Source organism: Lonchura striata, chromosome 8 (assembly GCF_050655825.1).
Source record: "Lonchura striata isolate lonStrDom1 chromosome 8, ASM5065582v1, whole genome shotgun sequence".
Lineage (NCBI taxonomy): Eukaryota > Metazoa > Chordata > Aves > Passeriformes > Estrildidae > Lonchura > Lonchura striata.
Genome location: NC_140710.1, coordinates 32,090,318 through 32,103,781, shown reverse-complemented (window position 1 = coordinate 32,103,781; position 13,464 = coordinate 32,090,318).

Here is a 13,464-nt window from a genome sequence, read left to right as displayed (position 1 = left end):
CAGATGGACAACTCACATCAGGGCAATTCCTCCGTGTCCTCACATCCCCCCAGGGCTGGAGCAGCAACCTCTGCAAAGACCCCAGGTCCCACACCCAGGCATTTCTGCTCAAAGGAAAGGAAAAGAAAGGAAATGCTCAGGGACTCTGGCAGAGTCTGTGATGTGCTGCCCTCGATGTGCCAGGCTCAGGCCTGTGGGGATGGACAGGGTGAGGAGGGGAGCCTGTGCATGCTCCTGGCCCGATGGCAGCTGCCAGCTGAATCAGAGCCACAGCCAAGCCCCGGCCCAGCCTGCCTCTGCAACTGTTCCAGGCTTTTGCAAGGAAACGGCTGAAGCAGGATTTCTGCCCTGGTATGAACAGAGCTCTGTGTCAGAGAGTGAGCTGGGAGCTGGCCGTAGTGGAGCTTTGGGGACAGCTGGGGACAACTGCCAAGCACCCCACACAGCTATGGGGTGTCTGCAGGTGATGTGAATTTTCCAGCATCTGGTGCTTTCTGGTTCTGACAGGGTTTCTCTCTGAGAAGATGGATTGTCACTTGGCCAGAAATGCTGGGCTTGAAGCACGGAATCATCAGGCAAGTGACTCTGGCCATAGCTCTGCAGATCATAATAGTCCCTTCTGGCCCTAAAACTTATGAATCTATAAATCAGATCATTATGAAAATAGCTATGCCATTTCCCTGTGATATAACAATAATTTGAAATATATTTTAATATACAGAATATGAAAAAGGAATGTCCCATGGAAACAAATATGTCAAAAAAGCATAAATTCCATCTCTTACAGTAAGTCAGCGAGTGGCTTTTTGTGCTGTTTTTAGGAAAAGGAGAAGCAGCCCCCTCCTGCTTCCCAGGAGCTTTGTTCCCTGACCTGAGTTCCACCCACCTCTCAGTAACCCCAACTACCTGCTCAGTAGCCCTGAGAAGTCATGCTACAAGCAGGGGTGTAGAGTCAGGCAGCAGCCCAAGGGGAAGCTGCCTTTCCTCACTGGAGGTCAATTATTCCCTTTCTTTCCAGTTCCCAGAGTCCTGAGGGCTCAGAGCCTTCCTGGGTGCAACAGCTCAGGGAAGGAATTAGGGGGCCAATTTAAAGGCAGGTTCAGTCACTGGGAGGCTTCATCTTGCACTTGCTTTGTGTCTGGCCCTCTCAGGCTGCTCTGTTCAAATGAAAAGATCCAAAACTCATAGGAGAAAAACTCTCCTGAGCCTAGAATGAAGATAAAATACGATGCACTTTTTCCTGGAGATTTCTAATTGAGAAATGTGAGCCCAGCATAAGAGCTTGTGGGAGCCACTGCATGTCTGGAGTTCTACAGGGAGTCTCAGGGACTGGAGTCAGGGCAGTGAAACTGGAGAGAAGCAGTATTTCAGTTGCCCAAGTTGTTTACAATTGCAGGATGATGGCTATGGGAAAAAAAGTGAAAAATAAAGTAAATGGGAAAATGAGTGAGATGATTATTCCATGTTGATCTTGTAATACCCTGTACTGTGGCTTGTCCTCCAGATAAGGAAATGACAGATACTTCAAGTCCATCAAGATGAAGTTATTTAGTATTCCTTCAACATGGAGAGAAATGGAAATGAAGCCTAATAAGGCTCCTGAACTCTTTCTTTGCTACCCTCAGAGACAACCAAAAGGCATTTCATTTCCTGCAACCCAAGAGCATAAACCACACTCAGACACTTTATAAAACCCATCAGGCATCTTTCCCAAGGATTAAATAAGTAGGACAACATTTTCAAGAAGCTGACTGGAGCTGCATGAGCACAGTACCCCTGCCTGATCCCTTCCTGCCCCACTCTGCTCTCACTGCCAGCACAGCAGGAAAGACCCTTGGGTGGCATCAGCCACCCCTGGGCAGTGGCAGGCCCTGTGCCTGCCTGGCCTGGCAGCAGAGGTGCAGGGTTTGCTTTGGCCCCTGCATGGGTCAGTCTGTGTGGGAATGCAGAGCTTCCCTCTGGCTGCCCTGGCTGCCCTGGGACCCTGGCAGGGGTCAGGAACCCCCCTGGACAGAGCCCCCAGAGACACTGGCTGTGATCTCTGTCCATGGAAAAGAGTTTTCAATCTTACAGCATGAATTACAAGCTCTGAGTGTTTGATACGAGTAATAATTAAGTGTGGCACGGGTGCAAAAGTAAAATTTTAAGTTTCTAGATTAGGGATTCAAAGAGGAAAAGATGGAGGAAATTGGGTGTGTCTTGTCCTTTTTCTCCTTCTTCATGCCCTCCATGTCTCACTGTGGTGTTGGCATTTTTCTGTTGGTTCAGGCTGGGCACACACTGTTCAACGTAGGTGACAGATATTGGCACATTATTGTAAATGCAGCCCAGGGAGTTTCTGGTATTTAATGTTTGTAACATCCCACTGAGGGCAGAGCCCCACACGCTGCCCTGCAGGACAGAGCTGGGCAGGGCAGTGGAACATGGTAGAGATCAACAGAATAAACAACCTTGAAACCAGCACAGACCAATTATGGCTTCTGCTTTGGCAGCAGGGCAGAAAGAAACTTTCTACAATCTGGGAATCATCAATTCCACAGATTCCAACAAGTCTGCACCCTAACGCCTGAGTTCCACTGCTGGGGCCTGGCAGACAGGACAAGGTGCAAGCTGTCCTGCTGTGGGAGGATGCTGAGGGGGACAAATCCCCTCCCAGGACCGCTCAGCAGGATGGGGGCTGTCAGAGGGGGTCTATCTGCCAGAGGAGCCCCAGAACTGATGCAGCAAGTGCTCAGCTGTGTGTGCTGAGCCCCATGGGCACGGTCTGGCAGCCCTCCCATGGCTTTACAGCCCCACAGCTCCCAGAGCACCCAGGAAGCCTGGCGAGCCCCTCCCAGGGCAAGGCTGTATTTTGGAAGCAGAGGGAAGATGGTTGGATACATAAGCACACTTGGCTTCCCCCTGGAAGCCATGTCAGAGTATGGCTCTGGGCAGGGATAGAAAAGGAATCCCACCCACAGGTGGTATGGGGTGAGCAGGGGGCTCTGCTGACCCACGTTGCTGCTCAGGGTAAGAAAAAGCCACAGTTAAGGAGAGTAAGCTCTGAGCTGTCTGCACAGTGCCCTGCAGGGAGGATGTGGGCATCCCTTCCCATGTCAGCCTCCTCTCCTGCAGGACTGGGGTGATGCAGAGAAGTGGAGCGGGCCAGGGAGTGTTTGCTGCCCCCTCCAGCTGAGATCCAGGGATCTCTGCTGCCTCTGCGCCTGGGCAAGCAGGTCCCAGAGCCACTCCAGCTGGACAGCTCTGCTTCTTTGCCACACATCTTAACCTTGCAGCAGGAGAGTTCAGGGACCCAACTACCTCTGGGAAAGGGACAGGTCCCAGTGCCTTGGGAAAGAGCTGTAGGTAAAAAAGGGGATGATGTGACTGCACAGTGTCAGTTTGGACATCCCTTCTCTGGTCTGCACTCTTCAATCTCAGTTCCATGGGCAACAAATCCTTAAAAGTAAAGGAAAGTTTCCTGTCTGTACCCATTCCTGGGGCATGGGGGACCGTGTGTTCAGGAGGCACTGCAAGGGGAAGGGGACAGCTCATTTCTGTGCAGCAGGCAGCATTACTGTATCACACACGGAAGCTGGAAGGAGCCCAAAACCTGCAGCTGTGTTGAGCAAATTGGGTCGTTGTATTAGAAACCGAACAGGAGGAATCTGTGAACAAGAGCAGCTTGATGCTCGCTGTTTTTCATCTGAAGAGGGATTAAACAAGGCGAACCCACTTCCCACCGTTACCTTGGCCACAAGATGACGGGGATGACAGCTCGATATTCCCTCCCATCATACCTCCTGCTATCCTTGCAAACAGCCCGTCAGACTCCCCCAGCCCTGCCTGCCTCTCCAGCTGACACAGTCCTGCTGGGAGCACACTGAGCACCCAAACCCCAGGGGTGTGCAGAGCAGAACATGCAAATCAAGGCAGAACAAATCCTTCCACAGCCTCCTGCAGCTGGTGAAAAGCCCTGCCCCGAGGCCAGTGGGGATGGGTGGCTTCGGGCACCGGCAGTAAGAGCCAGGCAACCTGGTAGACAAGAGCCAGATTTGGTGCTGCTGGAGGGGGATGTCAGAGACCCTCCTGACTGTGGGTCCCCAGGGCCCACTGTGAGCTCTGGATGTGCCATTGAGGACTAGAGCAGGGAGCAGAAGGGCATGTGCCATCCTGGCTACTGGGCTGTGGGGCTGGTCTCATGATTGTGCCCCATGGCTTTATTTAGGAGAGAAGTAACCTGCGGCCCCCCAAGGGAATTGGCACAGCCAGCTGTGGCTCCACCTCCAGCCCCTTTGCCAGGAGAAACCTCAGCCCTTGCTTTGCTGGCAGCATGACAAGGGAGACAGGCTGTTCTGCAGGACGCCTGGCTGGGGGCCCCTGCCAGCCAACAGCACCCAGGGATGACCCCTCACTGGGGAGGGCTGCAGCTTGCAGGGGAGGTTGAAGCAGGACTTGTGCTGCCTGTGGCCATTAGCTCCTGGGGATGCCAGCACTCCCAGTCTCCAGCATCCACGGGGAAGAGCCCAGCTGCAGGAGTGCTGGGGCCTCCCAGTGACTGGGCTGGCACTGCCCGCCTGCAGCGGGCTCCGGTGCCCGCTGCAGCACACTCGGTGAGAGGAGCCCAAGGTAAATGTCAGCTGTGATTTGGCATTTTATCTCTGAGGGGGTCAGTGGCCCTCCTGGCTGTGACGGGCAGCGCTCTCAGCCCCGCGGAGCCGGGCGCAGGTGGCCGTGGGGGGAGGCACCTGGCCACGCACTGGGTTTGGCAGGAACAACATCCACTCTTTGCTGGTTCCTTGCTGCCCTTGAGTCATTGTTAAACTTGTCAAGACTGATTTACAGCTGTGTCAACAAGTGGGATCCAGGCTGCCGGTCCACACTGCAGGGAGGGAGAGGAGGAATACTAGCAAAGTTCCCAAGGCATAACACGGACTGCAAGGTTGGTAGAGAAGAGCAGAGCTGCTCTCCCCAGCCACAGGTTTGCCTTGTCAGCGGGGTTGCTGTAATTGCTCTGCATTTTCCAGAATCTGCCATCCCCCTGGACATTTGTTTCGCCATTGAAATGCAGCTGAGTCAGTTTGGCAGGGCTGAAATTCAAACTGCTGCTCATAGGGGTTCAGTATCTTCAGCTTGTCTCTGCAGCATGACGAGAGGTGACATTCTTGTCTCCCCAGAGACATCACAGTCCTTCCCTTCCAGGGAAGGCTTTGTGTGTTGAATCCCAGAATCACCAAAGTTGGCTGTTTGGCCCCAGTCCATCCCCTGGCTCAGGACAGGGCTATCACCAGACCTTGCATCTGGCCCTGACCATTTTAGTTGCCTTTGGTTTCTCCAGGTTTCTCCTGACCTGGGGGCAGGGACCCAAACCAGCTCTGTTTCAGATGCAGCCTTGCCAGCACCAAGCAGAGTAGAGTAGCAAATCCCCTTCATCTCCTGGTCTTGTTCCTCCTGAAATAGGCCAGGATGTGGCTGCCTTGCCCTGCCGTGCATGTGCAGACTGGAATGCCTGTGGGCCTGTTTCTGAGGAGGAAGACACAAATCCTTTTTCTCCCAGAGGTGTCAGAGAGCCACAGGGCCATCCACCGTGGAGCAAATGCTCTGGCTGGCAGTGGGTGAAGCTGGGTCAGTGCACAGAGAAGGAAGCTGAGCTTCTGCATCACTCCAATCAAATCCAGCCCCTTGCAAAGCACTGAAGGGTTCAGCAAGCCAAGCCAAGCTCAGGAAAGACACGATTCACTTCTATTTAACATTGGTGCCTGCAGAACCCATCTGCTCCCTTGGAAGTGCTGCAGAGCCCTTCAGCTGGCACCAGGCACTGCCTCCTCGTGGCAATGGGCCCTGCTTCTCAGGAACCCTTCTGCCTGCTGCATCCTGACTCCAAGCAGGGAACTGGGGAATTTCCTGCCTGCAAAACCCTGCCATAATGCTCTTCTGAGGTCAGGTGGAGAAAGACACATTTCACTCCCTGGCCACCCTTGGAAGCAGTATTGGAGATACATGACATTTTCCTTCTGCTTTATGGCTGGAACAATCTGGACAGAAAGGACTTGTATGTTAGAGAGAAATACTGCTGCCACCACAGAGCTGCATGTAGCTGATGTTTATTTCCCAATGAGGAGAATTACTGTAATCACTGACAAATCTATAATTGCCAATAAAAAGCAGCAATGGAAGCAAGCACACACTGGAGCACGTCATCTCATTGCCAAAAAATACACCCACAAGAACTGCCATTCTCCCTCTTTTACCTTCAGTAGGTGAAAAAAATTGCCACACATTTGCTCTGTGGGGCCTCAGACTCAGCTGGGTCACCTTCCCATACAGATAGCATGCCATTTCTGAGGTCATGGAAAAGTCCCTTCTCTATCTCCCCTTAAAATTTCTGCGTGGTGAGTGGGTTCTGCTTCTCACTGGGGGCTATTCACATGTGAGTCAGCTGTGGTGGAGCTGATTTGAATGTATCATCCTGACAGTAAAACCTGCTGGGAAAAAATTACCTTAATGAGAAATCCTTAAGAGGGTTGAAGTGACTGTCCTCACAGCTCTGAAGAAGGAATTCTGACAGCAGAGCGTGGATGTCTGCTAGGGAAAGGCAGATCACAGAATCCCAGGATGGTTTGGGTTGGAAGGGACCTTTAAAAGCCATCTAGTCTAATTCCTTTGCAATGAGAGAAGACATCTTCAGCTACAGCAGGTTGCTCAGAACTCTGTCCAGTCTGATCTTGAATGTTTCTAGGATGGGGTCTCCACCAGCTCTCTGGGGAAGGTGTTTGCTGAAGTCAGGGGCTGCTGGCTGGGGAGGGTTTGAAGCTGCAGGCAAAGCCAGCCTGCAGAGTAGGAGTCCCACTGCTATGCCCCATTTTCACATGTGAGAGGGCTGATAAATAATCTGATTCCCAAACTGTATGTGCTGGGGTTGCTCTGCCAGGACTATATCTAAGCAGGAATTCCACATCCATCTCCCTCCCTTCTGCATTCTACTCCTCCTGCTGCAAACACAGCCTGCTGCCATCATTATTGGTTTTGCTGTTATTATTATTATTATTACATATCACTATTTAATTGCCCGGTAAATTTGCAGTATCTTGGAAAAAACAATGGAGGACGTGTAATTTGAAAGGCTAAAGAGAACAGGAGTAGACAGAGAAGATGCAGTGCATCTAGTAGGAGTATTGAAGGGGTGATGAGGACATTCTTAACCTTAATTATTTCAAATCAACTCATTTTGTAGAGTGTGTAGGTTTATGAATCAGATGAAATGTAAATTGATTCATAATTTCCTTTAATTTTCTGCTCTTTGGAGAATATAAATCCATATTAACATAACCTGTACCAACCAGTTACTAAGAGACAGGAGAAAATTAGCATGGGTGAAGTGGGGAGACTGGCATTTTAATCTGCTTGAGGGCACCTGATGTGTGGAGTTGGGGATTGGGACTCATTGGCCTGGGGCTGCACCTATCAGAGAGGTGCAGATCTGCTCCCCAGTCCCCTCCAGGCAGTCTCAGCTTGCTGTTTGCAAATGTTCTCTTCCAGTGCTTTTCATTTTTTGTGACATTCTCCTTGTTGTTCACTCACTTGCATTTATCCTCCTGGTGCCTGTTTTCTGCTACCCAAAAATACATGTGAAGGGAAATGTATGAATCCATTGTGTTGTGTAGTGCTGGAAAAAGGGGTCTTGTAAGTCACAGTACATAAGGACTGCACAGAAATTTTCAAAGCTCCTTGCTCTGTGCTGCTGGATGTCCTAAGCCAGTGGGTGATGCAAAGGGACACCATGTTCCCCAAGCAGGAGCTCTCTGCTGTACCAGGGATGTGCAAGCCTCTGAAGCACAGCGTGGACCTAGCACCAGCACTTGTCATTTCTGCTTTCAAAGAGAAAGCTTTCCTTTAGGAAATACTAAATTGCAGGAATTACCAGCTACAGGAAAAAAATAATCATTCAGGCTGTAAGAATAAGGATGTCTACAAGCAAAATTGTATTCTTGCTCTTTTTATTTGTGTTGACTCTGTACTGCAGCTGATTCCTTTGCTGTGCATCAGGAGGCTGAAAGGGAACGTGGATGAAGGTTTGGGGCAGGGTGGTCATGCCCTTCTCCAGAGCAAGGCAGCATCAAGCCATGATGCAGCAGCAGTCCAGGCTGACCTTGCTTGCAAGTCCTCTTGGGCAGTGACAAATGCCTCCCTTCGGAGACTGCTCTTATTTCAGGTTGGACAGAAACCAAACGTAAAAAGCACAGGAGACAGTTGGACGTGTGGGAAGCTGGCTTGCAGCCCTCTTGATCTGCAGTGGGAACACTTTGTTGCCATTTCTATTTGTCCTGCACATCCTCCTCGAGTCAGCTGTGCTGATATGGGGTGGGCAGCTTGGGCATCTCTGCTGCTGCCAGTGCTGGTGACATGTGATGCTCAGAGTTCAGCAGCCATGCAAAACCCTTTGCTTAGCTACCAGGCCAGATCTGGGAATGGACAGGGGGAGATGAGCCATTCCTGGAAGTGTTCAAGGCCAGGTTGGATGGAGCTCTGGCAACCTGACCTAATGGAAGGTGTCCCTGCCCATGGCAAGAGGATTGGAACAAGATGATCCAACCCAAATCATTCCATGAGTTTTGCAGAGGCAGCAGGAATTTGTTGCCAGCCCAGGAGGCGTTGGCAGAGCAAAACCCAACACAACCATAAACATCTCAAGGTGATATTCACTGTTTGCACTCTCTGCAGTCTTGTTCCTGTTCCCAGTGGTCAGGATTGTTATTCCCTTGCAAGAGTGCCAAGAGAGGGGAGATGTACATGTCTCATGCAGGAAACTCAGTTTGTGGCAAAAGACCTGCATGGGCACATTCTTGCCAGTGTGTCAAATGTTCTGACTAGACCAGCAGCTCATGGTAATATTAATGCAATAGAAACAATCAAGAGTGGGATTCAGTTCAGGGGAGAGGGATTTTTTGCGGCTGCCTCTTGCAAGCACAAATACATATTATGTCATCAGCAGTGTAGTAAATCAGCATTTCTGAGACCAGCTGCCCAATTACTGAGGCAGCTCAATGATGGGAAATGTAAATTGGATGTATGCAAATACATAATATGAAACAGTAAAGTAAACACCTCCCAGAATTACTGAGGAATCTCTGGACTGAGTTGCTGCTCCAGGCAGATAGCCAGGAGTGCAGGCTCCCAGGGTATGGAAGAGAAAAGGTGTCTGAATGCTTTTGATGCTCACCACCATCCCCAGGACCCTGTGAGAACAGCTCAGAAATCTGAAAACCCCCCGTGATCTGCAAAGTCCCAGGGCTGTGACTGGTGTGAGCACTGAGTACCTGGTGCATCTTGGGCTGTCTCACAAAATATGTCACTTCCAAGAGAGGACAGATTCAGGTCAGATATTAGAAACTAATTCTTACCTCTGGATGTGGGGAGGCCCTGGCACAGGCTCCCCAGGGAAGCTGTGGATGCCCTTGGATCCCTGGAAGCGTCCAAGGCCAGGTTGGACAGGGCTTGGAACAACCTGCGATAATGGAAGGTGTCCTGCCCATGGCAGGGGAGTTTGAACTGGGTGATCTTTAGGTTCCCTCCCAACCCAAGCCTTCCTATGATTCTGTGTGCTGCTTTACATCTCCTTCAGGGTCCTTTGGTGTTGTGGACCTCTGGGTTTCCACGAAGATAGGAGCCAGAGCCAGGACCTGCAAGACATGGCCAGCTCCATGCCATCACATGAGGGTGATGTGGCCATCTGTCGTGGTTTGACACAGAAGGGAATTTTTTGAGGAAGAAGAGGGTCAAACCAATCAGTGGTCAGGGTTGGATATTGACATTTGGGATGAGCACTGAAGGCATGACACACCTCTGAGAACACAGGGGGTTAAAAGCAGAACTCCCAGGGGAACTGTCTCTTTGGTTCTGGCCATCAGAGAGTGCAGACCTCCCCTGCCCAGCCATGGGCTGGGTGAGGAGGGGAAGCCCTACGGCCTGGAGAGGTAAGGCTGAAGGATGGAGGGGCTGGAACTGGCTGGCTCCCTGAGGGTGGAAGGGTGGAGGAAGGCTGAGATGTCTTTGTTCCCCCCCACAGAGGGGAAGAGATAGAGAGCTTGAAGACACCTGGAAATTCTCTGGCTGCGGAGAAGGAGAAGGAGAAGGAGAAGGAGAAGGAGAAGGAGAAGGAGAAGGAGAAGGAGAAGGAGAAGGAGAAGGAGAAAGAAGGAGAAGGAGAAGGAGAAGGAGAAGGAGAAGGAGAAGGAGAAGGAGAAGGAGAAGGAGAAGGAGAAGGAGAAGGAGAAAGAAGGAGAAGGAGAAGGAGAAGGAGAAGGAGAAGGAGAAGGAGAAGGAGAAGGAGAAGGAGAAGGAGAAGGAGAAGGAGAAGGAGAAGGAGAAGGAGAAGGAGAAGGAGAAGGAGAAGGAGAAGGAGAAGGAGAAGGAGAAGGAGAAGGAGGGAAAGCTGGAAAGCTCCTGGATGCAGGGACCTGGCAGTTGTAACCCCCCAGGTGTAACGGGGGGGCCCTTGTGCCCAGAGACTGGTTAGCCATGGGGTCACTGCCTCCCCCTCCCAGTGCTGAGCCCAGAGAGGGAGGTGTGGGCTGGGAGCTGACAGCAGCCAGCCTGGGGTGAGCACACAGTGGAGTGTGATGAGCTCCTGGCCGGGCTGTGGAGAGCTTCGTGACAGAAAGGAAACCTCAGGTTCCCCTGGGGATTCCCCACTGCAGGAGCTGCAGAGAACAGCTGGCTCCAGGATGAACCTCCTTCCCATTGTACCTTGTTGCACCCACCAGGGTCTCAGCCCCACCAAAAGAACCCATTGCTTCCCTGCTGCCTTGGCCCAAGAGCAGGATGAGGGCTCCAGCACAAGCAGCATCCACAGGGCATAGGGCACTGCCCTTGCCCCGGCGTGCCAAAGCCCCAGGGTCCAGTGCTGGCGGTGCAGCGTCACCTCCCTTTGCTGGCTGGCTGGCACTGCGTGAGGAAGGCTTTGAGAGGAACCTCTGTTGCAGCATTTTTGAGAGAAGGAGGACAAGAATGATGAGATTTGAGCTACTCCAGTCTAGGCCTCAGATTTGGGCCTTGTGAGGCCTTCCAGCCTCTGACACAGTTAGAAATTAAGAGTTTGTGGCACAGCTAGAAATAGTATTAAGGTGTGGTGGGGATCACTGGGCTGTCTGGGTGTGAATTAGTACAGGTTTATAGTGTAAGGTTTAGGCCACTTTAAGGAAAAGGTAAACAATGTTAGCTTGCCAATCAGAGTGTCTTTGTTTTTGTAAACTGTGTAGAAGCTTATATAAACTACCATCTTATCTCGAATAAAGGGAGAACATTTGATTAACTACATTTGTTCAGATCTGCGTTTGTCTTGTCCAGCTTCCCGTTTTCCTGAGGCTCCCTGGCTTTTAACCTCCCTGCTGCTCTCCCTGCATCCTGCCCAGCCCACAGTGGCCAAGGTGGCAAGAGGAGTGGCCTGGCTCAGAGCTGGGGCTCTCCAAAGGGACCCTGTCCTGCGCCTGGCCCAGCACATGTGCAGCTGCAGCCCAAGGCAGCCTCACTGGTTATCCCAGCCTCCAGCACTGCCACCCAGAGGGATGTACCCCAGCTTAGCCTGGCACTGGGACACATCAAAGATCTCCTGCCAAAGCTGGCAAAATCTGCCAGAACTGAGAGGGGGTTAAAAATGACCCTGCATCCATGGGACAGAGAATGAAACTTCTCCCAGGCAGAGCTTGGCCGTGCTCCTGAGCGATGGAGAGGGACTGGGTGTGTGCCAGAGGACAGGCCAGATTTTGGAAGGGTCACTTGAATTTGGGCTGTGGGTCAGGATTCCGTCCCAAGGCTGTCAAGCTCTGTCCTGCCATGGGGGGTGGGTGCTCGTCCAGCACATGGAGGGCAGTGCTGGCCCAGCTCTCTGCGTGGCACGTGCACACAGACCCAGCAGGATTGTCAAGGGCAGGGCACTGCTGCTGCTGCTGCCCAGACTTTAATCAGTGTTTGTTTTAATTGTGACTATCTAAATCTATTTTAATTGTCAGCCAGCCAAGGTCAGCACACCACAGTGGGTTCCAATGTGAGCTGCCGTGCCTGGGAGAATGGGATCCCTGGGAGCTGCCAGGGACACAGGGGTGCTGCAGGACAAGGCAGTGCCAGGGGAAAGGACCACTGTTGGGAGAGCTTAGCATTGGCAGGGGAATGCTGCACTTCCACCCCATTGCTGGAAATGGAAATATTTTATTATGCATTTATTATAATTTAGTCTCAAGCCAGTCAAGTGTGTAATGAGTTGTATCAGCACAGGCATAGGGGAAGGCAGTTCTGGCCTGTCACCTGCTGTTCACCTACCCCATGTGTCTTCAGGCGAAGAAAATGCCTCTGACAGGGGCACCTTCCTGACCTGTGACCTCTCTGAGGACAGAGCCACTATCAGGCTCGGGGCTAGCAGGGCTAGCACAGGGATGGATGAGAGCTTCTGGCAGTCCCCAGGGCATGGCTGTGGTGTGGGAGCAGCAGAGACAGCAGCTTTGGAGTGGTAGAAGGACCTCATCAGCCTTCCAGGTGGGAGTCAGAGCTACAGAGGCCTCAAGAGCCAGGCTGCAGGGCTGGGCTTTGCTGCATAGCCATTGCTTCACCCATCCCCACGCCACTGGGTGCTATCCAGTGCTATGCAGAACACCTGCTTCTCCTCTTTCCTCGGGGCAGGAAAAAAAACATTGCAAGAGGGGTTGGTCCCTCACCTATTTGTGAGCAACATATGATATTGCTCTTCAGGATAGCCTGCTCCAGGGCACGGCTTCTGCACCTGTCCCTCTGATGCCAGGCTGCCAAATCTCTCCATCATTTCATGCAGCAGCAAAGCTGAAAGCACTGCCTGGGTAATCTTGGTGTGTGGGGATGGGCTGACACTCCCCACAACAACACACTTCATCTCAGACTTGGAGCATCCCCAGAAAATCTGGTTTGGGGGCTGTCCTGATCACTTGGTTGGCCTAGAGGCTTGGATTATTTTAATCCAGGCTTGATAATGTGATTAATTCCAATTTCTGATTCATGATGTCTGCTTTCTGAACTGTGTTTTAATATTTCATTTTATGTTGCTTTCAGGGTTACATAGTTTATTCCACGAACAAGAGGTTGGGACAGTCATTAGCGTGTGAAATCAAAAACGCATGCATCAGTAACTATGGCAACTCTGAGAGAACACCAGCTTCTAGTAACATCAAGAATTAAGCTTACATGAAAATGCTTAAGTAGGAGAGATCCTATCTGCTGAGGGTTTAGCATACATTTAGAAAAGAAAAGGAAGGTCTGAAATACCCAGGTGAACTGAACTTACCCAAACCCAGGAGCAGAGGCGTTCCTGTAACCTGGCCATGCTGGTGCATCCCTTCAAAAGGACACATCTGCAAAATAAATCCATGTAACTACTGAGTCCACCAGCCTCATCCAAGGAGTTCTCATGCTGCCCCTGCACCGTTCCACCTGCTCGTAGAGCTTGTCTTTCCTTGGAGCGGG